This window comes from Dermacentor andersoni, chromosome 1, assembly GCF_023375885.2.
Source record: "Dermacentor andersoni chromosome 1, qqDerAnde1_hic_scaffold, whole genome shotgun sequence".
Lineage (NCBI taxonomy): Eukaryota > Metazoa > Arthropoda > Arachnida > Ixodida > Ixodidae > Dermacentor > Dermacentor andersoni.
This window is the reverse complement of record NC_092814.1, coordinates 104,218,612-104,244,139: the sequence shown is the minus strand read 5'-3', so window position 1 is coordinate 104,244,139 and position 25,528 is coordinate 104,218,612. Positions and strand designations below refer to the sequence as shown.

The 25,528-nt window shown below is 47.4% G+C and overlaps 1 protein-coding gene across 3 annotated transcripts in view; it reads right to left on the bottom strand.

Moving 5' to 3' along the window:
- zfh2 (Zn finger homeodomain 2) overlaps window positions 1-25,528 on the bottom strand; it is a 464,809-nt gene that overhangs the window by 291,721 nt on the left and 147,560 nt on the right. For all 3 annotated transcript variants that reach the window (XM_050193384.3, XM_050193386.2, XM_055061869.2), the window contains one exon: window positions 14,992-15,068. The gene's annotated coding sequence lies outside the window, so the exon portion shown is untranslated. The remainder of the gene's footprint in view (window positions 1-14,991; window positions 15,069-25,528) is intronic.

Sequence of the window (25,528 nt, the reverse complement as noted above, 5' to 3'; positions counted from 1 at the left end):
CCATTAGCCGCCATTCCCTGAGGACCTCACGTAACCGCGCTGCCAGTCGACGCTGATAAGTGCGCGCGCACTAGAGGAGGGGCGCGTCCTTTTTCCTCGCCGTGAAGTCTTGTTTTTCGGGCCGCATTATCTCGCAGATCGCGCGATATACGCTTGTTTTTGCGTCCGACGCTCGCTATTTATGCGCCTTTTTTGGGATGCACGGCAATGCCTGTCGCGGGGCAGCGCCGAGGCGTCGTGCCCCGTTTCGGGCTCCGCGGGAAGCGAGCGCCTGCCTCGGCGGATGACAGCGCGAGGGCGTGGGGGGAGGAGGTGAGGCCGACGACGCCGCAGAATGCGAAATCGGCCGGGCCACGTGTGAAATATACGGCTGATAAGACGCCGGTTTCCGTTAGGTGCTCCATAACGGGGGATGCACGCTGCCTATGCAAGTTCTCGTCACGTCCGGTTCACAGGTTGAGGTCACAAAGGAAATGAGCTGAAGGAGGCTACATACGCGCGCCCAGAAAGTGAGTCGCGACGCACGCGCGCCTCTGCTCTGCTCCCGAACGCGCTGCCCCCTCGCCAGGCGCCTGGGCAACGTCGACCAGCAGCCCTGTTGTGCGAAGAAGGCGCGCAGGGCTGCGCGAGAGCCGGGCTTTCTGGGGGTTCCGAGCTAAGTCTTAGTACACAGTCCGCTTACAAGACGGAGGCTGCGACACCTCTAAGTACGGCCGCCTGTGCAGCAGATGCGCGCGTTTTGCTCAGCTCAAGCTATGGACGCGCTGTCGCAGTCTGGACGCGCAACGAGCCAACGGTCGAACCTTAGGTGGTATGCAATTAAACAAGAAAAGCTTCGGGAAGACAACGTACACAACTACAAGCCACGTGCAGAATCAGGCAACTTCGGCAAATCGCTGTCGTATCTGCAATATTTTTGTGAAGAAATTGACGAGCACGTATATTATATTAGAATGTTACAAAAGACGAGGTCATTCGTGGCTGTTTCGTCAGTGGCGCAACAGCACTACTTTGGCGGAAAGGCATTTAAGTAGGCTTGTTGCCCTTATGTGCCAGTCCCTTCAGAGGCGCTCACAAGCGGCCAGGTTCACATAACCTCTGCTATCTAAGAGCTGTTCGTAATTTGCTGGCGCAAGAGTGGCAGTCATGTTAGCCAAAGGAAAGTGAGCCAAGAAAACACATACGCACACGCGCGCGCACGCACGCACGCACACACGCACACGCGCACACGCGCACACACACACACACACACACACACACACACACACACACACACACACACACACACACACACACACACACACACGCTCGCACGCACGCACGCACGCACGCACGCACGCTAAAATAATTTACGGAGGTTCCTTACGGCATGTCTTCCAATGTTGCCATTAGCGCTGGTTTTCTTTTTTTTCTCTCCAATATTTGCAGCTGCTGGTACAACGCATTCTAGCCCAATTCAACTGATGGATATATCCCTCTATATGTAGACGAATTGTCAGTTTTACGGCTCTCTCATTGGTACAATTTTTTTTTTTTTGCTATAGTTAACTAGCCACAGCGGCGACTCAGTGGATATGGCGTTGTATTGCTGAGCATAACTTATAAGAAGCCTATAAACAATGACACCAAGGACATCATAGCGGAAATTATCTGAACTTCTTTATGCTATTAAAGAAATGAGAAATAAATGGAAATGAAAATGTATGAAAAATAAAACAACTGGCCGCAGGTGGGATACAAACCCACATCTTCGCATTACACGTGCGATGCTCTTACCAATTTAGCTACCGCGGCGTCGTTTTCCCATCCACTTTCTGAGGTATTTATGTTTATCTACTACAACTAACCCTGGCAACGTTAGCCACCGCCACCACTCACAAACGTTGGCGGCGGATGTGGAACATCCTTTTTTTGCCACAGGCGTCACGTAGTACGTGATCTATCTGCATGGGTGATGGCAATTGGTCAATTAACCCACACATGCTACCTGAAGGCATCAATGCTGCCGGATTCGAGGTTTTCGCTATGTAATGAACCAGAAGAAAGGAAACCGAGGGGCCGGATTTTTATTAGTCATATCATAAGAAGACAACACTAAGAAAAATCCCGGGGAAAACGGGAGTAACTGGGCCGTTAGTCCTAAAAAGGGCACTTTCGTCCCCCAAAGGACTAACTGCATAAATTTGCGTGCCGTGTGCAAATTTCGGAGAGTAAGTGTTTAGTCCCTGGTCGGAAAGAGTAATGGGAGGACGAACGACAACAGCTACTCCCCATGCACTTCGCTGTTTTCGTCCGTGTCATGGAGCGATGCGGCGAAAACGGTATATTGTCTGTAAATCGTGAATAGTTCGAAGTTCGTGCACTGTCTATTGAACTACATGCATAGCAGTACCTTGCATCTTTGTGAGAAAATTGAGTGAAACTTGAAAGCTGCAATGTGAAGAGCCATGCCCTTCGTGCGCACACCGTAAGTGAGCGATACACATTAAACGCGCAAGTCATTGATAGACAGCTAAATCTTCTTGGTCAATAGTACCTAAGTTCCTTCCGTTCCAAGGAGGTTGCGAACTGAAGCGATGTGTAGCTCAAAAGGGACACGCTAAGCAACAGAGAAATTGGCCTTCTCTGTCGTCTTGGGTGCCCCGTTTGAGCTCGCTACACGTATGCATCGCGTAATGCCTCAGTTTAAATCCCCCTAAGAATACTCGGGCTGATTTCTTTTCGCAGTCGCTTATGGTTGCAAGTACACTCAACGTTAGACTTTCACTGCATAGCATGCACAAAATGCCAAGTCGCTTTTATATTGCTGCGCTTGCATTCCGATGCTTAACTTCATCTAAATAACCGGTCCTTTCAACCGAGCAGCTTGGTGAAGTGGTTAGAGTGCCTCACTTGTCAGCGAGCGGACGTGAGTTCGAATCCTACTTTCGGGCATGTTTTTTTTTTTTTTCAGCTCATTAATTTTTTTATTAGGGTATGAATGCCTAATTTCATTAATTTCACCTTTGCGGAGCATCGGAAACAATTGCCGTTACTCCCTTGAGGAGCATCGGAAAAGGGCAACTGTTAGTCCTCGAAGGAGTAAGCGCATGGGGAGTGACAGTTCATCCCATGTCAGTTAGTCCCCCCAAAAGGACTAATGGTTGTGGCAACTCAGTTAGTCCCCAAAAGGGCTAATCTCCCCACCCCTCTTAGTCCTTTTTTTTTTCTTCGAGTGAACAAACAATGACACCAAGGGACAGCATAGGGGAAATTATCTTAAGTTCTTATTTGAATTAAAGAAATGATAAAGAAATGGAAATGAAAGTGGACGAAAAAAACAACAACTGACGCCCAGGTGGGACACCAACCCACGTCTTCGCATTACGCGAAGCTTAACTTAGTGACTGATTCCTGGCTACGGCTTCTAATAGGGAGGAAGTTAATAAAAATACGCTCGTATACCATGTTTTGGGTGCAGGTTAAAGAAACCGAGATGAACCAAGTTAATCGGGAACCCTCCATTACGGTGTCTCTCACAGCCGCTGTATTGCCTTAGGATGAACAAAATAAATAAATAAACAAATAAATAAATAAATAAATAAATAAATAAATAAATAAATAAATAAATAAATACACTCATAGTTAGCAATTTTTTGCCACTCATCCTCCAGAAACTGGTCTGTTTAATACAGAACAGTTTCGATAACGTCGCGGAGAGAAACAATTCGTGCTGGGCGCAGCGAATGCAGCCGCTTCACGTGGCGCGCGCGATTCCGCGCGACTGCCGCCGCCGCTCTCGCGGCGGTTCCAGTTGTACCCACATGCAGCAACTCCGAGAGCGTCGCTTGCAGGCGGCCGAGCCCGCCTTGTTTCAGCCGTGGAGATCATTTACCTCTCCGATCTCTGCAGGCGTGCGCCGCGCGGTACTCCAGCCATTCTCTCGAAAAACACATGTGGGACATCAATCTCGCCCAGCGCAGCCGTTGATACGCTTTGTTGATGGCGCTATTTTCAGCCTTGTTCTTTGTTTTTCTTGCGGCGTTATTTTCCGGCCCGCGCGGATGTGTTGTTGTGCGCGACAGGAGCTGGACACTGCCTGCGCTTGAGACAAGCTAGGAGCAAGTGGTCCCTTTGCCACCTGCGGAACGAAAAAAATGAAGCGGGGAGCACTGCTGCTGTTCTGCGACGCTGCTTCTCTCAGGCCTTGGGAGTTTGTCATGCTAAAACGGGCAGCAGCTCTTTTCGTCATAACAAGATGAGGGAATGGCTCCCACAAACGTCATAACTGACTCACGCGGCAGCAGAGACTGTCGAAAATAGAATCTGCGTCGCAACTGCTCAGCACTTGAAAGTTCTCTCCTATTTATGATTCCGCGTTCACCTCGATGATGACATGTGGTTTTTAATGGCGCAATGGCCAAAGAACGCCAAGCAAATTGTCGCGAGTTGTCAATGGACCAGAGTGTAGAAGTATTAAGGCTGTAGTGTGTACTTTGTAGGTTAACAAACCGGATGCCCTTCTGACGCCGAATTCACAAAGATTTTCGTTCGCAAGTGCTCTTGGCCTGCAGCCTTCAATAATAATGACCTTTTGTATTTATTGTCGGTCACAACTTGCAATCACCTTGAAGCAGTAAACTTGTAAACTTTTCAATCAATAATAATAATATGACGATTGGCTGGTATCTCCTGTTACGAACAGCTGTCGCCTGAGAACACTCTTGTGAATACCGGCCCCGATCAATTTTGCATTTTTCTTTTCCGTTGCCCTTTCTCGCTCTTAGTGCAAGTGGCGCCTATTCTCAGGTACGCGGACATTTTCCCGGTCAGGATATAAACAAGAGGGGCGCGACAAATAATTTATTGCGTGCACCTAGCTGCCACCTGTGAAAAGCCCATAATTAGTGACGATCGCTCATTAGAAAGTAGTGCAGAGTACTTTTAACTGATTTTGACACCCGTCTTTGAAAACCTCATTGGCATACAAAAAGTCAGAGCATGCCTGTTCAGGTGCTGCTTAATATGCGCAGATTGCCTGAAGCGAAAACTGGAAAAGAGTGGAAGCCACCGCTGGTCAGACATAAGAAAGTTACTGCAAAAAAGTTAAATGTGTCAAGTTACAGTTACTTAAGCCAGAAAAGTAGCTGCATTTACAAGCGTCACTAAGTTACTCGTTGATGTCGTTAGTATAAACAACTAACGAAGCGACTTTACCACTGAACGAATAGAACGCGCGAGTGACAAGTTGCAAAACAAGATGCCTGAATTACCTTGTATACGCGGGAGCATTTTTATGAAGGCGTTGGCTCTTCTGCGCGTTCACGCTCTGTCTGCATTCGAGATGACAAAACAACCAACCTTAGGGCCACTTCAACTGTGCAGTGGGCAGTCTGTAGATCAACTGATATTTATGCACATTATTTTACGAAGCAGTGCGATAATTGTGTACGAAGGCGTGTGACTGTAATTCTTGTGAAGGGTGTGTGTGTAACCCTAGCATAGTGTCCGATTAAAGAACGGTTAATGTCTTGAATCTCACGCCATCTCTTGCGATCGCCATTGGTGATGCATGACGCATGTTGGCTGCCGGCTGACAGCAGAAATAAAGCAGTTCACAGACGCATATATCGATTGTGTGATCTGTGAAGTCAGTCTTCACGTTAAGGCGACATATGTATAACTTCGGCCTGAACGTCAGTGCCTGCCTCTCTCTTTTCTGCATATAATAAATACTGAAAGCAAGGACATTAACAGAAAAATGTTGCATGATAGTTATTAAGATGTACTCGGACAAGCCTTATCGCGCCGACCTCGTAGGCCTGACTTGCGCCTTGGTAATTTTGTGCGGCATTGTAATTATTAGCAAATAAGTTTTGTTAGCGGAACAATTTCAAACCGGCATTAGTGCTTCTAGGCAAGAGGGTACTACGGATGTATAATTGTCTTTAGCTTTTGAAGACGTTCTATATGGATGAAGAATTTCTTGTCAGTTGTCACGAACTTAATTCTAAAAGGGCAATTACAATAGAACATACTTATTTCCCTTGACATCTCAGGCCACAGATACACTGTAGTAGTGACAATTTGTCAAATGAAATGTCATTTTCCTATTCACCAATGCTGATGGAATGCTGCAGTGTTGAGAGTTGTCTTCTGTCTTATCAGGAGATAGAGGTGAGCCCCCATGGTCTTTGTTGGGTTTATGAGCTACAAGAAACGGCTACAATTCTTCGTAGAGAATTTTGTTGCTTGTCGACATAACTAATAACTCTTTGTTAAATCCAGGTTAGGAAGATATTTCTTGCGTTTTACGTTATTTTCCATCTTACGATACATCTACCTTTTTAATGTATTCTACCATAGGCGTAAAAAGTTTGCGGTGTGCGGGATTGCGAAAAGGTGAATTTCCAAGGATTTTAAGCACTGTGCCTGAAATTGGGAGTTGTGGCTTGCAGTAGTAAGTATGAACAACTCATGGTAACATTTATTTAGAGACAGCATGCCAGAACTGAGCAGAAGCGAAGGTTTCTCACGCAACTCGCATTCCGTAAACTACTAAAGCCGACTGTACTTCTCTGGGTCATCGAATATAAACCAAATATTTATATTTGTATCCGTGGGGGAAGTACAAGATTGACGTACGCGCCTTAAGTTAGGATCACTGCTTGAGGGCTAACAAAGGACGTTCGCTTTTGCTTGTTGTGTCATGTACAAAAAAAAAAAAAAAAACACACACACACACACACAGCACTGAACGCTGTAGAAGAACTCGAATGAATATCAGCAGACTTCAGCGATTCCTCCGGCTTTGCATTCATTTACTGTGATAGCAGCAGGTTCTCCCATCGCACACCACCATCTTCTCAAGAACTTTTTTGCGGTGCGTACAAGGTCGTTTTGTCCAATCAATCAATCAATCAATCAATCAATCAATCAATCAATCAATCAATCAATCAATCAATCAATCAATCAATCAATCAATCAATCAATCAATCAATCAATATTTACTCGTAAACAAATACAAGCATAGGCGTACTTATTCAGGAGGTCCCATAGCACGCGGGTGAAAGAGGTCCTCCTTATTGCGTACACTGTGACCTCCGAGATGCATGCAGAAACGCCGCCATTTTCAGAGACTACGTGGCGCCGACTGTATAGATATGCGGACAGCCGTATTTGTCAGGTGTTTATTCTTACCCCCATTTTAGTGTTCCTTGTGAAGATCGACCGTTGCCTGAGCGGTTTCAAGGATGAATAGGAACTCCGTGGTGCTCTGTGTATGTGTCTGCGTCACCCGGTGCAAGTGGAAGAGACTCATTAGCTAGTTTGTCTGCTTATGCTTCTAGTAAGAGTCGTTTGTGCCTGAAACAAATACCAGGAAAGAAAAAAAAAAAGAGCCGTAGCTCAATGGTTAGCGCGTCTGGCCTCATAGTACACATTGCCACAGGTGCAGGAGTTCGATAGCCAGCATGACGAAGTTTTGTTTTTCTGTGCCATACGGTGGGAGGGGGGGAGGTGAAACTGAGGATGAGGAGCTGGTCTGGGCAAGGGCGGTATGAAGACGTGACGGACAGATGGACAAACCAAACCCAGTTTAGCTTTCTGCTGTCTCAGTAAAATTAATGCAGAAACACTCTAGCAGCTTCTTTGAGAGATTATATAAGTCATGACCAGTTTCATTCGTTTCGTTTAGCTGCAGCCATGTTGATGTTCGTGTGCGCATACCCGGAGATCACTTTTAATCTTAATTAAAGAGAGCGAAAAGAAAGGAATCATCAGATAGTACTTTGTTAATCGCATGTACTAGTATATCTCAGACCGACTCGATCGGCGCGAACTGCAGGTTCTGCTCGACCATGAAAGGGTGCCATCTTCTTGACGATGCCCACTGAAGAAAGAAGTGGTATAGATGGGAGTGCAGTTCTAGAAGGGCCTGCAGTGATACTCGGATTGCCTCGTGATTTTACCGGTGCGGGGTGTTCTTAAAAGAAGCGAAGCCAGTAAGCCTTAGCGCCGGCGAAGAGGTCTGCCACGCGGCGGATCGCTGCACACGCTGGTCTTCTTCCCAAGAAAAGGGAGTTAATGGCGCGGTGGAATTGAAAACTGTAGCGGCAAAGGAAAGAAAGAGGAATGGACGGGTGATTATTGGACTAATGGCAAACCGCATGAGGCTGTGCCCAGACTCTGTCTCGCGCCGCACAGAAGCAGCGTGCGCACGCTTGCCCGCGCACAGACATCGGGGAGACGCACAAACAGACGGAGCCGAGCACACAAGAAGGGCTAATGTCCTTAATGGCGCGGCAGCGAGCGAGCCAATCGTTTGCACTGGCAGGCGCATTTCGGCTGCGAAGGGGAGCGCCGTGCGCTTATGATTGGAGTCTTCTCCGCCATTATTATTAATTCCCGCATCATTCCTGCTTTATTTATTCCTTTTCTGTCTCGTCGTCCTGCCATGGCTGTTGTTCAACGCAGTCTCGGCGGCTCGCTCTCTCGTCGACCATTTGTCCGCGCGCCTTTGCTTTTCGGTTCTCTTGTTTGCAGAGCCCGAGATATCGCGCCGACTTCTGCGCGTTCATGCCGCGCGGCCGTATACTTCATCTTCCGACCCAAGGCCTGCGCTTGCGCGCCTGCCAGACTTGCACGCGAGTGTCGCCAGGATGTCGCTTCCTGCTTGGCGTAACTGCATAGACGTTCCGTGGAGGGCTTCTGATCTCCTCCATTGGCTCCCGTCGCGGTGGCGCGAGCGATTCGTGCGAATGTCTCGCTGCCGCGAGTCTTGTGGCTTCAGTAGCGGGCAGACGGGTCGTCATTCCGTCCTTTTGAACCATTCGGAACTGCCCTTACTATGCGCTGTTCGAAATGGTTTCGGGTTTCTGTACCTATACATTCACTGCACGACACTTTAATGATCGATGCGTGCTAGCTGAGAACATGCGGCACGTCACTTACGAACAAGGCACCTTTCCCTTTTCCCCTGACCAAGTTTCACGTGGAAAAACCTTTGAGAGAACGTTCCTAGGTGCACACAGAAAAAAATGCTAAATATTCCGGGCAATGACTCACGCTATGAATTCTCCTTCTATGAGAAATACCTTGCTGACCGTGAAAGTATGGAAAGAAAATATTGCGCAACAGAGCCTGACCGTGGGCACGCGATCGCTGTCATGGACACTGAATGAAATGTGTCAGCAATATTCGAACAGTGGAGCGTGAATATGAGGAATTTATGGAGAAAGGAGTCAAGGCAAGTCAGCGTCGTGCCATGAGACACCTATTAAAAGGCAAGAACACCGCACATATTTTCGACGTATATTTAGCGTGGTGACAGAGCGGCTCTTTCACACAGGGCGATGCGAACGTTGTTATCTTGGCTGAATTTATGTCCTTTATGTTGCATGTAAAAGCGGCAGCCACTCTGAACGCATTAGAACCACGATTTCACCGTAAGCATCCTGCAACGTCAACCAGACGTAGCAACGTTACGTCTAAAATGCATTCTACGTTGCCGCCGCATAAGTCTGTGCGGTTTCTCATATGCGTGCTAGATCAGGTTACCGTGGCGTCAAACTACGCATTGTCCAATGAACGAATCCAAAGCGTTCAGGTCAGAGCATTAAAAATAATCTGATATTCCGTTTTGGTTGAAACATTGTAAGCCCTTCCGGGCTGCATTACAGAGTTCAGATAGTGAAAATGCCGCCAGTACTCTTGCGCGGCTGTAGCAACGTCTTTTTTGTGCAACAAACCAACCAACAAAGAAGAATGATAATACTTGTGAAGAGGCTGGTGGTTCTGGAGGAAAGTTGCTTCACAACATTCTGAAACTGGAAATACTGCAAATGTCTTATTTCACATTTCTGAAATACACAATGAAAAACAAAGCTCTGGGCTCGTGTACTATAAAAATGACTCTTTTCAAGTGATTCTACTGCATTCATATCCTCCACTATGCAGACCAGCCGGTAATGCTGCCCAGACAAAAATCCTAACCAAATCAACCAGTACCCACAGTACCCAACTTAAATGTTGTTTCAGGCAATGTAAAGGAGTTACAGGTGAAGTAGAAGCGCTTGGATTTTCTTCAATATTGGAGCAGCCACGTAATGTTATTTGTCGTCTGAACCTGATCCCATAACGTAATTTCTGCCACAACCAACTCACACTTGCACTTCTTACTGCTCAATATTTCAGGTTGTTGCTATGCTAGTGTACCATTACTACGCTCACTGCACAATAACGTCCATCGTGCAGGACACACTGATTATTATAAATTGTACCGCACCCAGCAACAGCTGCAGCTAAATCTTGCTTTCAGTTCACTTACTGTATTCAAGAACACACTTTTTTCGATCTAGTCAGTAATCTAAAATACCACATATCAAATACAAAAATATTGAGCCCCCCCCCCTTTAACACACACGCTGCTACACCCCCTCCCTTTTGGCTTCTGCCTTCAGAGTTCCTTCGGTTGGCTCTGACCCAACAATGCTCTGGCAGGACAATGCAATAAGGAGCAAGTAACCTTTTACCTTTCTCCGCCCGTTCACCTCCAGAGCACTTTGAAAGCCCCCAGCGCACTGCTCTTCCAATCTCTCCTTCTCGTGCAGGCCCCGCATATGAAGCCTCTGGCTTATATTCTTTACTCGTCATATCCTCTTGAATCGGCGAGCCTCCATCTACATTCTTGCTCGGTTCATGGCTGGCATTTGCAAAATAATGGCTGGCGTCTTCGGAGATACCGCCCACACTTTATTGGTATCTTCACAGCTGATTCTGCCAGCAGGTCGAAAAAGTCACACTTTCGCCCGATTGGCAAAGCAGTGTTTGCGATAGCAAATTATTGGACACTTATTCGAAGTAAGGGTAGTCAGTTTATCAGCTGCATAAGGTGCTATGAACATTCGCTTACCAACTAAGTTAACAAGCTGGTTCCCACGCGCGCACACGCTAACATGAACACATCTCACTCGATGACCGCGTACACTCGCTGCCAGAACGCTGCCAGAACGCTGCCATGATGAAGAGCGGCAGCAGCGGCGAGCGAATTCCCTTTCCTGCTGCTTCTCGCTTCAACGCGAACTAGGCACACGACAACACAGCGCACACGAAGCCATCAGCTATAACTGGTCGGCTAGCCTTCGAACCCAGCGCAGATTGCCTCTAAGATAGGAAGCGCTATGCCCACAGTTTGACACAGAAAGAAAAGCGTTGGTCGACAACCTGCAAAAAAGCGGTCTCACGCACATGACCTTTGAAGACGTTGTTTTCCCCGGAGGGCCCACGGCATTCAGGAAGAGAGCGCAACGACTGCTGATAGCCTTCCTGCGAGACACGGGGCTCATCGACACCTGGTGACACACCCCTGATCTCAACTCGAAGGAGGATCAGGCGGAACAATTGCCGGCTATGTATGCCAGGCTAACCCCGCCTGCTTCAACATCATCACCACCACCACCACCACCACCACCATAGGAAGCGCGCGGCCGGGCTCAGTCGTCGCAGGTGGAGTCGAAGAGGATATGCGCGCTAACTGCCCCGTTGAAGCCGCTCCCCTCTCCTCTTAGCGTGCGCACATATCCCCACTGCACCCCCCCCCCCCCCCTTGCGCTCATGACAAGACGGTGCGCACCCTTCCCGCCTTCCTCTGTTGCGAGCGCGAGAAGACACCGCCGCATCAAGCCACCATACTTCTCGGCTCACCCTCGCAAGCTTTCGCTCGTACCTACGGCATACGGCGCGCGGCCCCGATGTTATCGCAGGATGTTATACTGGGAATCACGGCGGCGCCAACGGCGGCGGTAGAAATTCGCCTGTAGTGTCCATATAAATGCTATCCCAATAAAAAATAAGCGGCAACACTACCAACCCATCTGTCATGGCACGAGACTACGTGACACTAGCGGCCCAGAAACAGCGTTTCGGCAGAGTAACTTGTCTTCGTCAGGGCAAGGGGACTGTGACGTGTCCCTTGGCCGAAAGGTTGACCTTTGGGTGAGGCGTTCCATGTTCGCCTACTGTTGATAAATTAAGTCTCCATCTTTCCGTGACCGATATGCAGATATGCACGGAGACCACAGCCGAAAAAACATTCTTTTTTTACTGCAACAGGAGTTAACTGGTCGCAACTTGGTTGGCTCTGTCCGACCATCCGTTCCGTCACGCCGAAGACGACGATCGTCGTAAGGCCAGCTCCTTATCGTCAGCTTCACCCTCACGACACGGCGAACAGAAACAGAACATTGCCCACCACTGGCACTGAGGATCGAATTCATGCTCCTGCGGCAGTGTCTGTGAGACACTGCTGATGTCTCATTAAATGAGCTCACAGCAGGAGAAATAACTGAAGGCTGCGCATTTATTTTTCTTCGTAGGATAATTATGTAACCTGAAATCAAGTGACATAACACTCCTGCGCGTATTTGTGTAACGCACTGCTTGTCCCAATACCACGCAACACGGCAGCAGCAGAAAAAGGAATTGTTGTCGATGTGCGCTGCAAGCGTTCGCTCGCGGTGGTACATTTTTCCGCACAAAAGAAAAACTTTTTTTTTACTCTATTTGACTTTCCACTCTAACAACCCACTCTTACTGCTGTGCGTCACCAGCTTTTTCTATTTTTTTATGACTTCTAAATTACTATTCTATTTCACGTCAATCATATTTTCTCTCTCGCTTTCTACCTCTCTGCGTGTCTGTGTGCGCGAGCGTGCGTGCGTGTGCGTGTGTTTGTGGCTTTGTTTTTATAGTTCTTAAGCGTCGAAAAAACGAAATATGCTCTCCCTTATTTTTTACAGAACTAACTTTTTCGCCAATATCGTGAGGGTGTTTTATTTTCTTTCTTTGCTAATTTTTCCGTTGTAGAAAATGCAAAACACCAGCAGGGTTTCGTATTTATTTATTTATTTATTTATTTATTTATTTATTTATTTATTGTTTAAGAATTGTTACGCAGTGACTGCTGAAGTTCTATTCCTGACATTTTTAGTGGCGTGTGTCCAATTACAAAAAGTGTAGACCCTGTTGTTTCCTCTGCGCTGTGTCTTTCTTGCCCACATAGGCGCTTGCGAAACTGCTGTGATTGTTGTAATGCGTTAACTGACGTCGTGTCATCATTCCTTTATTGTTCAAGAATTGATAGTTTGTGAAAAAGCAGGCGAAAAAAGTTGCCAAAGTTCCTCAATTGATGAAAGAATTGTTCTCGAATCCACGCTGTGAAAGTGGTTCGACAGCGAACCTGTAAATAACTGTAAAGATTACCCATTGCGACGTAGCTTTAAATTGTTCACGTGGCGCCATGCACATGCACTTTACCTAATTATTAGCCTAAGACGTTTCGACGGTCTGCGACTTAGCTTGCGCCGCTACTTCGTACACCTACCTACAAAGAAGGAACCAGAGAGAAGAGAAATTCGTCGTGCATCGTATGCACGCTGCTCTTCAGGAGTCACACGCGGCCTTCCCATAGCAATGTCCCAACACAAATCAGTTGTTAAGCGGGTTCTTCTTTTACATACGAAAGTGTAGTTACGTCACTCCCTGCTTCGTATGCTACAGTGAAGCTACTGTCACCGCGGCAGCTTGCGCCGCAGTAATCTTTACCGGGAAGCCTATGCGGGGAGCGCTACGTGCTTCCATTTGCATGCAGGCGCAGGAGCGCCTTATCATCAATCAGGTGGTTCGGATGCTTGTTCTGAGCTTGTTCTTTATTGAAACAACCGCTGTTCTTCATGTTGTATGCGTGATTCCAAAGAATATATGCACTGTTCGCTTCACTTTGTTGAGTGCTTGTAGCCTCTGCCTTACGGGTGTATGAGCCATTGCATTTGGGGGTATGAGCCATTGATGATGATAGTTTTCTGTCGACGTTATGCCACGAACAAATCTCGGGATCCTAGCCATAGACAGCTTCGCTGTAATAAATCGATCAGTAAAGAGCAAGTGACATAACAAAACAGCCAAAGCTAAGCAAATCGGAACATCACGGGGCACGTAGTGCAACTTGTTCGTCACAAATTCTTAAAAGTTGCCCATATGAAGGCGCATGCAGACCCGCTATCACTCCCTTATTACAGCGAAGCTGTCTGTGGCTAGGATCCCGGGATTTCTACGTGGCCTACTTTCTAGTAAGCTTCCCAGTTTTTCTCTCCACTGTGAATCAATGTTTTCCTGCACAAATACCTGAACATTCTTGCAACCAATTCACTTTCTTTCATATTCCACAGTTGTTCTTCAATATTAATTTCACCCCGAGCTTCCCTCACTTCAAAACTTGTCTAGCCCATATCGCCATGCCCCGCTTCATTTTTAGTCTTCCAGTGAGCGCCCGATCCGAGGGCAGTGTGCATTGCAGAGATAGCGTACAGCATTGCCACAGTCTATCACCTATCGCGCAGGCCCGTAGACCTCTGGAATGGAAGAGGCGCATTCATAGCCTTCAACGCTTGGCCGAGGCCCCTTGTTAGAACTGACCCACAACCTTCTGCGCCAGTGCTATTTAGAACCTGAGGCGAGGATGCCGACTGGGGCCAACACACTCGGCTTTGTTGTGAAACCGAACGGTTTCAGAAACATTCAAGAGCACCCAGGAGCGTTGCACTGATTGGGTAAGCCGGTGGCACAAAACATACGTCCCCGGTTGGAGCAGAAAACAAACGACTAACTCAAACCGTTAGATCACAGTACACGCAAAAAAAGAAAGAAAATAAACTCATGATCCCAATAAACATTCCAGCTTTCATTTGGACTTAGTTTCGCTGAAAACTGAAAGGTTTCATGGATAATGCGAACCAGTAAAAAGAACAAAAAGTAAAATAAATAAATTAAATAAAACACGCAAGAATAAAGGAGTAAAAAAGAAAGTGCAACGATAGACAGCAAAGATAATGCGGTAATTGATGTATAAATCTGTGTAAGTATCTAATCCAGACCCGTTATCACCCCGGTCATGCCTCAAGAGTACCGACCAGTTAAAGAAGGCCCGCCGTAATTGCGAACGGAGAGAGCACTCACCATTTAGGCACCGACGTATTTGCTGTCACGAGGTCGGAGACATCTGGCTCGATCCGACGCCGTAGCCTTGTAAAGGGCTGCACGAGCAAAGGAAACAATTAGCAAAGCAGTTGGCGATACATTTTCGACCTCAACCTGCCGAGCAAATTTTGCAGTGTCGATGTTCACGGTGCACTGAACTGTAATATACATATTCAGTCTATCGCGCTGCTATGTTGGACCAACGTTGCGCAGCGATTTTAAATTATTTTTTCCAGGTAGCTAATGAACCCTTATTACCCTTTATCACGAATACGGTACATCAAATACCCAGCAAATAAACGCTGTGTGGCCTAAGACAATTTTGTTCATAAAAAGCAAAGAAACCGCGTACGCAGTTTTAAATGAATTCATATAAAAAGAAAACGCTAGTATAGCTTTCAGGCAAATCGAAGCGCAGAACCCGAAAATGCAACGAGGGGTTCAAACTCTAGCACAGAAAGATACTGAACAACTGCAATGTTCAAGCCCTTTTTTCACGAAGCCATTCTAGACTCTCAGAAAAAAGAAACACCGAAAGACAGGCTAAGAGCGGTTCAGTTTTGAAGTGATTTCCACTTTTCTAGTTGCTCGTGGACGTATTAATGCCAAAATATTGGTAATGCTTGAGCTGCAATACCGGCCACCTTTATGTTAAATGTCATGTACTTGGATGTCATTTCCGTGATCCCCTTGACCATCCCTCTCCCCTGCAAACAAAGAAAGGGGCGGGGGGTAATAATATAGCCCATAACCTTCGCATATAATAATCCCATATGATCATCTTGTATAACTAGATACGGATGTTGACATGCACGCACGCACACACGCGCGCGCACGCGCACACGCACACGCACAGGTGTATGTATGCGTACGTCCACTGCTTCAACAATGCACTCTAATTATATCACTGCCTCATTTTCCGATAGACCATTGCTATTGACTAGCGCTGCAAGGCTTTCAACTAACCACGACTACGTCATAAAACCGTACCGAACTAATAGTGACACATTTCGATGTTCGTTTTTCCCGGATGTGATAGAAATGTCGAACAAACTGCCAAACGCTATTGTTGTCCCAAAAGATGTCACCGACTTTGAAGATGCTGTTGAGGCGTATTTACGGGAGTTACGAATTTAATTTTTAAGTGACAAGTGATTTGTGCGACTTGATGTTCATTGTACCCATTTTGATAAATGTCAGTGAATTTGGAAGTGTGCTGAAAAGCATTTGAGTAGATATCTTATTTCATTGTGAAGTGGCAAGTGTTAAGCAACTTTACGTACATTGCACATAATTGATGCATGTAATTGCATTGTCCTCGCTGTTATGATCCTCTAGGAGGGTTCACACTATCAACAAATAAAATTTAAAGAAATAAAAAAATCAGAACCAAAGTTTCTGCACCAGCATATAAACATCATCACCATCACCAGCGTAACTTAGCATTTATTGCAGGACGAAGGCCTCTGCTAGAGTACTCAAATTAGCCGTGCTTAGCGTCAGCCTACACCATGCCATGCTTTGCAAGTTCCTTTCTAAACTCATCCCACCACCAAATCCTCTGCCGTCCTAGACTTAGGCTCTTTTACCGTGAAACTCCCTCTACTATTCAATAGGCCACCTGTTATCTGCCCTGCGCCCCCATCATACGACTGGCCAAACTCTAATCCTTCCTATTAATCTCAGCAAGAATATCGGCTACCCCCATTTGGTCTCTAATCCACACCGCCGTCTTCCTGTCCCTCAACGCTACACCTATAATTTCATATCATCGCTAGTTCGTGGTTCTTAGCTTCGTCTCATGTTTCTTTGCTAACGACCAAGTTTCAGGCCTATAGGTTAGCGCTTCAAGGATATTGACAAGCTGCCGTTCACGACTTGAGAGTGCCTGCAATATGCGCTCGAAGCCATTTTTATTCGCCAAAAAATTCCTCATGATCCGCCTACCCGGCGACTAGATAAATGTACTCCTGCACAGCTTCCATAGTTTGAGTGCAAATCAACAACTCTTGTTCCATTGCCGAGCTGTTGAACAATACCTAACTTTTCTGCATATTAATCCCGAAATCTATCATTAAAATTTGCCACTTTCAAAAACACTTTCATCAAAACACTTTCATCTAGAAACCGCACGTGGCTGAGACACTCGTACCTCTCCGGGGCTCCTTGCAGGAAATCCTTCCAAATTTCGCATCTTGAATTTCGCATTTTTTAAAAACACGAATAACAGTGGAAATATTGTGTCTCCTGGTGCAACAACCTTCTTCGGCAGTAAATTTCTGCTTTCCATGTGAGGGCTTGGGAAAGCTGTGGAATCTCTCTATATATTTCTAAAATACTCTCGTATGATTACTCTACTCCTTGACTACGCAGTGCCTCTCTGACTGCTGGCACGTTTACCGAATAGAATGCATTTTCGTAATTTATAAAGGCCACATAGAGACGTCAGTTATATACCGCGATTTTTATTTACATCGTTGGTGACATGGGTATGAGTCACTGTTGAATATTGCTTTTAAAGCCAGCTTGCACTTCAGGTTGCTTGAAGTCAACTCTTGCCTTTATTCTATACGACATTATCTTAGTATTTTGTACTATACCAAAAGCAACCCAATGGATCTACATTTCAATTTCTTGGCGTCGCCTTTATTGTGGATTAGTACTGTCCTTGCATTGTTCCAAGTCGCTGGTGCTACAGTTGGAGTCATGAGGCATTGCGTATAAAGGTCGCAAGCTTCTCAAGCCCAATATTCCCTCTATCTTTTATCAGAGCGGCTGTTATTCCAACTCTTCCTCCTTCGCTTAGCATGTACATCGTGCTCAATATGAGTTGCAACATGGGCACACACCCGTCAGTGCTTTCAATAATAAAAATGACAAGTGCCATTTTCCCTGCAAACAGGGAGCTACCAGTAATCGGAACGGTGTTCAGCAATTTTTTTGCGTAGGCGCTGCCGTGCTGTCATACGGGCACTGTATGGCGGCATACAGCGCGCGCGCGCGCACGCGCACGCGCACGCGCACGCACACACACACACACACACACACACACACACACACGCACGCACGCACGCACGCACGCACACACGCACACACGCACACACGCACACACGCACACACGCACGCACGCACGCACGCACGCACACACACGCACACGCACGCACACGCACACGCACACGCACACACACACACACACAAAGAGAAGGTATTCTCGTGTTGAGCGCGATAGAAGATATTGCAACACTTTTCTACTTCGTTGATATATTTACACATGGGAGTTTAGTTTCTTATATGCAAATTAGTTTACTAGAGGCTATGTGACGGTTCTTGATTCTTTACAGTTCAATATAGAATTCCTCCGCAGTCTTTACTACATCACCTAAATGCTGATGACATTGCCTATTTATTAGAATGTTCTTTTTTTTTTTCCAATTCGAATTGCTGATTCCTGATTTTTGCTGCATCCATAAATTTTTAATGTCTTAATTTTGAATGATACTTATTTACCGCTTGTTGCTCACTTTAGAGAGTTCAGCCAGTCCAACCAGATACCTATAGCACTCCAGAGTTCCACGTTCTGTCGTTGCTTATAAGCACTTTGTTGATGGGATCAAACTGCAAAAATGACCGGGTCTCATGTATTGGAGGCACGTTAAGGATCCCCTGGTGGTCAAAATTAATCGGGAGTCTTCCCACTACGGCGTCCCTCATAATCAAACCGTGGTTTTGGCACGTATAACCCCGGAATTCCACTGAATTCATTCCTTAAGCACTTTGTTGATAGCGAGAGCTTGCCCGTTTCATGCATCTAACCGATATTTGTTTCACTTTTTCCTGGCTGTTAACAGATTGGCCAGATTTTGCCAGACTACATTTCCCTTTCCTATCGGGATCGAAATATTTCCTCGCTTCTGTGCATGTGCGGCTGCGGCGGCTCCTGTTCACTTTCAGGATCGCGAATGCAAAGTAGGCAAAGTCGGGGCTCTCGGTAGCGTAAAGCAGGGTTCGCAGCTTAAGCTTGATTTTCTCGAAGGAGAGTGAACGAAACAAATGAGGTGCAAGGGCCCGCGGTCCACAGTCAACAACTCCCGCGTGGTGCGCACGTCAGAAAAATCTGCCTACGGCATCGACAATGCCAGCAAACAAAAAGAAGAACAAAACAAAACTGTCCTCCTTGGCCTGTTTAATTAAAGGGACGTCTTGCACGTGCCCTTTTCATTTAAATTGTTCTCCCGGGGAAAGAGGAAGAGTCGACAAAACAAGCGCAGTCCCGCATGGACAGGGAAGCAAAGAGCGAGCGAGTGCGTAATTACGGCGGCCAAATAAGACGGCTAAGCCATTTCGTCGCAGATACTCGCCCAATATCGTCCCTTCAGACACGAAGGCGCGACGGTTCCTTCCATTTAATTCGAACGAAAGTGCGTCGCGCACAGCGGAAAAGGAAAAGCTCCCGGCGGAAGTGCGCGAAAAGAACAAGAGACTCTGGGCGCTTTGGTCGGAAAAGGTTTCGCAGTGTTTACGAGACAGGGACGGCTAATTCCTGCCACCTATAGCGGCCCTTTTCGCAGACAAGGGGCGGTGGCTTTCCCTCGCACTTTTATTTTTTCGTTTTCTTTCCCGAGTTGGAAATAGCATAATAACAAGCGGACCGGGAATTAAACACGAAAACTAATTTTGCACCCGACTGCCTTTCACCAATGCCGTCGGATCGGTGTCCTCTCTCTCTCGGTTTACAACTCGAGCGCACTGGAGTTCTCCCCTTTTTCCTGCCTACCCGGCCGCCCTTGCACATCCTCTCTTAATTAATTCCAGGCAAAGTGTGAGGACAAAGGAGGGCGGTGCTTTCCTAACGAGTTCCCTGGCGCCGCTCGTCCAATGAAAAGTCAGCTCATTAGTCTACCCCCTCCTTTTCTGCCGTATACCCCCCTTCTCGCTCGGGTGCGATAAAAGCGGGCGAAAGAAAATCATCGCCTGACAAAATGGCCGCCCCATTTCTATCTAAACGGAGCGCGCGCTGCAAAACGGAACAAGTAAAACGAGCAAAGTCCGGCGAACGAAGCCAGTCCACCGCGCGGGAGCACGGCGCACTACGCAACATTCTTGGGCCGCATTATTTTAATAACGGCATGAAGCTACGGGAAAGAAAAGAGACAGGCACAAAGTGTGGATATATCATTAGCGCTGGCCTCCCCCCTCGCCCCTTATTCTGGTGCCTCCTCCCGGGCGTCATTTATAATCAGAAGCGATCTCTGCAAACGACAATGAAGGCCTCATTTGGCGAGGCGCTGTATTTGGAAGACAACGGCTGAGCCAACACGCCGCGGCCCGAGCACCGAGCCGCTTCGTCCTAATGGGCCAATTACAAATTACCCTCCATCTCCGTGCGCCACACAAATGTCCCCCTCGTTACGAGAGACGTCGAAAGAGCACACGGGCTGCCATCACCGAGATGGAGAAAAATAAAGGAAACCTCAGCGATGAAGCGTCCAAATCCGGCCGCCGAGACGGCAGATCGCGGGACGTGATCTCCCTGCAGTGAAGCCAGCCCTGGCGGCGACAGCCGCGGCTTCTTCTTGGCGCCGGGACGGAATGGCGCCGCCACCTTCTAGAAAGCCGCGACTCACGACGCCCGATCCCCACCCCGAGCCGTGAGCGGCGGCACTAAGCTCGTGTGCAGCCCGGATTCACGCATAAGGGACAGAAACGCTCCCAGTGGGCCAGTGAAATATCGACGCACCGGGCTCGCGAGGGCATTTCGACGCGAGGACATCTGGCCTGGGAGGGCACCCAGAGTAGAGTGTACGAGCCACACATTCAAGCTTGGCTGCTTCCACACTGCAACATACTAACGCAGTAGCTTTAAAGTTGCAGAACCTGACAGCGCTGATAAAATAGTGAATAATATTGTACGCTCAAAAGGGCTGAGTCACATGGTCAATCAAGACACCAGGGGAGGTATTCTGTGAGAGTCCACCTAGTGGACATGTCTATTTCGTCTGCTGTTGAACTTCTGATTGGCTGAGCCGTGCTGCAGGTCCGCAGCCGCGAGGCGCTACAGCCAATCAGCACTTCAGCAGCAGACGAAATGGACATGTCCATTAGGTGGACTCCTACAGAATACCTCCCCTGGTCAATGGCTTTACGCACAGGCGGATGTGCAATAGCTGAAACTATCGGACGGAAGTTTTGTGCGCAAGTGGTGGCACTAGGGAACGTTTACCCGCAAACATATTTAAGTCCGCCTATGATGCCGAGTCAGTCAGACATTAAGCATTGGATCTTATGCAGCTCAGCGCCATTCCGCTCTCGCATCTGCCTCATGGAGAGGACACGAGCACGCGCGCTTTCATAGAGGTACTTGCGGAGACGCTAGTTCAGCAACGTAGTCCAATATTGTTCTTTTCGACTCTTATTCTCTCGGGAGAATTAAGGCTGATCCAAACACTAGCTTATGACAGTTCCGCGCATTGTGTCTCCACCGACATCCGCGGCATACGACATGGATGTCTCAATGACATATCTTTCTCGCATAGTTCCACGTAGTTAATTGAGACAATTACCACAGCGTTTAACGTCGCCGTTGTTGACCGAGCTGGTCCGAGCAGCTGCCAGACAGGGACTGCAAGCTCTTATCGGAAATTGTCCGAAATTCTGTGAACAATATTGGTATACATTTCTACGAACAGTATAATCTGTCCGCTACGTTTCTTCACTCAAGATGTGTAAGCGTGGTAAGAGCCCTTTGAGTAAGCCTGATTCCTCTTGCGCAAGTGCGACGAAAGCAAGCTGCTCATTACTATACACCCGGTGATTATTAAGTAGAACGATAATAGTGAAGTATACTGCCCATCTAAGAACAGAAAAACTTGACAAAGACGTACTTTTCACAAATACACAGATAGAAATAGTGGTAACAGTTTTCTTAAAGTGTTCGTAAAAAGTGATTGATCCATCAATTCTGTCAAATTATCCTACTTGTAAATGCCCCGTTTAGTGTCCAGCACTGTAGCTTGTTCACACTCACGTGTCATACTATTTAGTCGGACCTGTCAACACTGTTCTCCATCATTCATCTCATGACGTACAGCCTTCGCAAGGTTTAGTCGAGCGTTAGTTGTTCACCTAATACTCGGTTTCCGACGGGTAGGACGGCTTACATATTGCTCGCAGTGGTCTTCTTCTGGCTGTAATATATTGCGCTCCAAGCATCGGAACACTCAACAGCTCAAACCTCAAGTGCTTCAGATGAACCGAATTTTTGATAACTACATTTCTGCGGAAGGCGGTTCCCCGCTTACTAGAACGCCGCACAAGTGAAGGAGAAAAACTGAAGATGAAACATGTCGCAGGCCCATTCCGCTACCACCAAAGTGTACACCGTTCTCGAGCACTAGCCAGACGACTAAACGGAGAGGCTTCCTGTTCACCAGCGTGCCACGCCCTCCGGTCTCTGAAGCCCGGTGCACTGGCACAGGAGCCCGGCACGCCACCATGGGCGTCGCGACATGCAGCACGACAAAGCCGAGTGGGACAGGCCGACCGGAATTCGCCCCGGCAGCCAGCAGCGCGGCACTCGCGAGTGCTGGAGGAAGCGCACACGACGGCGCGTTTCCACAGCGCATGCAATTTCCATGCCGGATACATATCGACGGAGGTTGCTCGATGTAGGTGAAAAAAGCGAATCACAAGAAAGTGTCCCATTTCGCCGAGCGCTGCGCGTTAAGAGTTTACAAGCCTGGCTGACGCGGATCAACACAGACGCCCCGGAATCCAGCAAGTATAAATCTTGTCGCCGGGCTTTTTACATAATCGTTTACGCAGTCTGGGCTTTCCGCAATAAAGTCTCCACCCCGCGGCAAGGGCGTATTAAGAGCAGTGCTGCAGCAAGCGCCACAGAGAGCAAGGAAAGAAGCGAGGAGTGCGCTCTGACGCGCAGAAACTTGAAACATTTTCCACACACTTGCTTAGCGAGCACTCATAACTCACCACGTTTTGTTTGTTTGGTCATTCTGCTAGTTTTGCATCTTTTTCTTTCTTTCTTTTTATTTGTTTCCTGTGTTGTGGCATACCACTTCAGAAAGGTGGCACATTTGTTAAAGCGTAAAGCAAAATCATTCCTACAAAGCTGAAAAGTACCTCAAGCTTCCTGTAGGGCCACAAATATTTCGTAGAAATTTGGGCGTTCGTGGAAGAGTAAAACATAAGACTCTGCCCACAGAAATGCAAGTTTACGGAGGTAGACCTGGCTCGTAAAATATCTGAGGTACTCTGAAATGGATTCTTCTTTACTCTCTGAAATGGCTGAACCAAGTTCGCGAAGAACCAGCCACTGGGGCCTGACGATAAATTTTGTAAACGTGGACGATAGAAAGGCAGGCAGTATGTGGGCGGTGTAATCTAGAAAGTTGCCTTGGAGCCGAACGAGAAAAAAATAATAATGAAATGGCGAAAAACGAAGGGCAGAAAAAAACAGCAAGTTAAATGTCACAAGTATCTGAAAGCAGAATTTTACGCCACACAAATCATCAGGCATATCGCACAACGTTGAACATTGCTAGCCCGTCTGGCGTGAATTTCGCTAATATATGGAAGTATGGGACATTATTCGAACGATGCCTCCCTATTCATATTTCAAGTATAACCCTAAAACAGTCAGCGGAGTACGGCTGTAATCAAAACGAATCAAGTGCTATTTGATTATCGCGGTTAGGTAAAAATCCTAAGCAACCGAAATATGGGATCTTTAATGATAGTGACCGCTGGACGCATCGCAGATACTAGACATTATGGGAACACAGGCCCGGCACCTTAAGTGTACGCATGAAAGTCTCTCCACCCTTGCGTAAGGACGCCGAGCGATTGTGACCAAGCGTGTCTAGCAGCAACAATTGGATGCAATTGTTGAACAGACTTTGTTCGGCACTCCAAATGGATATGTGGACGTAATCGCAATTTGGAAAAACGAATAAGTTTTTTTTTCTGAAATATGCTTGTGAAAGTCATTATTTACTAGTTCTAGCGTCTCATAAAAGGGGGTACGCTCTCTTCATGGCAATCTATTCACTCACAAGAAGTAAATATGCGCTGAGCCGAGACACCCATATACACGGTATTTCTCCCTTAAAAGGCTTTCTCGCATATCAGCGGACGGCGCTTATTGCCTCATCTACCTATAATCGGACAACGTAAGCGGTACAACACTTTCCTGGTGTTGAACGGGTTGCGGTTCTAGAACTGCTGGCGTTGAATTAAGAGCTGAGTAGACGAGCACACGCGTGGCTTGCTCGACTCAGTCCTCTCCTCATCTGCCCCCCCCCCCCCCCCCCCCTTGCCCCCACACCCCGAGATGAAATGGAGAAAGAAAAAGCGAAGAACGCCGTACGCAGCTGAAGGATACGAGGAGACGGGCTGAGGTGCGCGCCCGTTGACACTTGATGCGTCGCTGAGGCCGCGTCGTGCCTTTTCCCATGAACGTTTCTAATGAATATGCCGGCTCGGCTTGGGCTGTCGCAACGTCAAGCGTGCGCGCGCGTGCACGCGGACAAGTACACGCCCGGTTCCCAGATTTAAAATTCAAAAGTCACTCAGGCTTGGATAAGCCTTGGTAATTGGTTCCCTGTGTCTGCAACACGACATTCATATTCAGAGAAGAGGGTGACGCATGTCATCCGTGTCTGTTACCAGGGCCCCCAAACTCGAAGTGTGTGGCAAAAACTAAAAGAAGAAGCGAGGAGAACACAAGCAAACAGTAAACAAGAAAACAAAACCAAATGGGGACTGTAACAACGAGGAAGGTGCATTTTTTTACGCGTTTTTATCATATCTAGAAGGAGCATTCACGCATGTACTCGAGATGGTAGGCACGCCACATTTGCCCAAGGCATCCGAAGCTAACCTCAATTCGCAGCTCTGTGTGAACGGTCCTGTATGACCAGCCAAATTGCCTCCATAGCTTCGAAACGGGAAGCATGGTCAAACTGCACAACATGCTATCGGTACATGCTTTCGCTTCGCGCACCCAAGCATCTGGCTGCGTTTCGATCGGTCTTCTTCATAAAATGTATATGCAGGTTCCACCCTTAAGTACAAACATAATTGACTGGTTGATTCGGTGTAACGATCGAAAGCAACATAGGGCTTCTGATCGACAGCGTAGTGGAGGGCTCCGGAAAACGTTTCACTGCATGGGTGCGCCCATGTAGTCATGCATCCAAAGGCCGGTACACAGGTGTTTTCTCATTCCGCCCCCTATGCGAATGCGACTGCTGCAGCCGGGAACTGAACCAGCGGCATCGTGCTCATCGCGCTCAACAGCAGAACGCCACCGCCACAGAGCCATTGCGGCGAGTACAAACATAGAATATAGGCACAAATAGCACAGCTTCCAAGCTTTACTCGATGATTCATACGCGTATTTATATAAAGAACAACACTATCGCTCCGTCAGTGTTGTCATAACGTCGCTGTGAACATTCTCGTCTCAGCAGCTGTGTCACTAGAACAACGTCACTCCAGA